Here is a 1,828-nt window from a genome sequence, read left to right as displayed (position 1 = left end):
TTATGTCCTTCACCATTCCCTCCCTATGGCACTGTCCCTTACTGTCCCTCTCTTTGCCCCTCACTATACCACTCATCATGCCCCTCACTATATCACTCACCATGCCCCTCACTATGGCACTGTCCCTTACTGTCCCTCTCTTTGCCCCTCACTATACCACTCATCATGCCCCTCACTATATCACTCACCATGCCCCTCACAATATCCCTCACCATGTCCCTCACTAAGTCTGTTTGCTCCCCCCCCTCCCCGCCCATCCACCCCCAGGGAGACTACTCTTCAGCTGTGTGGCCTGGCTGGTGTTGTTCCAGCGAGACGAGAGGAAGGCAGTCCCGCCCCCGGACTGGTAGGAACATCTCTAATATTTCTTATAGAACCGTCAGTCTTTTACACCCCTTTCATTCAGTTTAGATCTTTTCTTTAAGATCTTTTCTTTAAGATATTTCCTTTAAGCAGGCGTGCTATTCGCTCAGGTAAGACTGTGCTGTGAGATGGTGCGGGTGACCCTGGTTCAAATCTTTTTTTTTTTTTTCGAGGTATTTTTGGACTTTGGTTGTTTGGGAGAGTTTTTAAGGCTCTCCGCCTACCTGACTCTGTTTCTATCGGAGATAGATGTCAAATTCGGAGGTCCGACCATACCATACCATACCATATCATACCATACCATACCATACCGTACCGTACCATACCATACCATACCAACCATGTCGCACCACACCATACCACACCACACCTCGTCACGACTTCAACCCCCCCCCCTTACCTCCTTCTCCCCCATCCTTTCCCTAGGTTCCTCACCGCCAACAAAGACATCGCTTTCCGGCCACAGGAGAGATTCTCAGTGCTAGACTTCACCGTCCCGGACAACGCTTACTGCTGTAAACTGAAGGTAACGTTTGTGACATTTCATAACTGTCACTGCTGTAAACTGAAGGTAACGTTTGTGACATTTTGTAACAGTCACAGCTATAATCTGAAAGTATTGTTAGTGACATTACATAAATGTCACTGCTATAAACTGAAGGTATCGTTTGTGATATTTCAGAACTGTCATTGCTATAAACTGAAGGTGTGATTTGTGACCTTTCATGACGGTCACTGCTATAAACTGAAGGTGTGATTTGTGACATTTCATGACGGTCACTGCTATAAACTGAAGGTGTGATTTGTGACATTTCATGACGGTCACTGCTATAAACTGAAGATTTTGTTTGTGACTTTTAAAATTGTTTGTTTTTATGAGCTGAAGGTACCGTCTAACAACACTAACCGTTATGAACTGAAAGTTTTACCAATAACTTCAGATAACATATTATTATTATTATTATTATTATTATTATTATTATTATTATTATTATTATTATTATTATTATATGGTCACTTTTAAGAACATGGGGGCTATCCCGAAAACTGCTGTTTTCAGAAAATCGAAGGTAAAGTTTTTGGACCCTTGTTCAGTTTCTTTAAAAGACAAGGAGAGTTTTCTGTATATATATAACCAAACAAATATACACACCGATGAATCCAAACTTCTCCTCTAGGTAGGGCAATGCCCACTTTTGGTGTTGTCAAGATTTCTGGAAACCCCCGAAATCTGGGTTAGCCCGCTTGTCCTTAAATGTGACCAAATGTACTTACCAGTAGGTAATTCTGTGTCGTCCCACATCTCCCTCAGGTACCGGCCAGTGAGGTGGACCTGTACGGTCACTCCAGAACAGCCAACTTCGTGAAATATGGGTAGGTACTTCTGTATAGATAGATAGATAGATAGATAGATAGATAGATAGATAGATAGATAGATAGATAGATAGATAGATAGATAGATAGG

At 42.5% G+C, this 1,828-nt stretch overlaps 1 long non-coding RNA gene across 1 annotated transcript in view; it reads right to left on the bottom strand.

The window, feature by feature from the left end:
- LOC101851582 overlaps positions 1-1,740 on the bottom strand; it is an 8,423-nt gene extending 6,683 nt beyond the window's left edge. Inside the window, exon 1 of the long non-coding RNA XR_004858651.1 lies at positions 1,639-1,740. This is a non-coding gene — a long non-coding RNA (uncharacterized LOC101851582). The remainder of the gene's footprint in view (positions 1-1,638) is intronic.
- Positions 1,741-1,828: the final 88 nt, after the last annotated feature.

This window comes from Aplysia californica, unplaced genomic scaffold (assembly GCF_000002075.1).
Source record: "Aplysia californica isolate F4 #8 unplaced genomic scaffold, AplCal3.0 scaffold00250, whole genome shotgun sequence".
In the NCBI taxonomy this organism is placed as follows: Eukaryota; Metazoa; Mollusca; class Gastropoda; order Aplysiida; family Aplysiidae; genus Aplysia; species Aplysia californica.
This window is presented reverse-complemented; position numbering and strand designations above follow the sequence as displayed.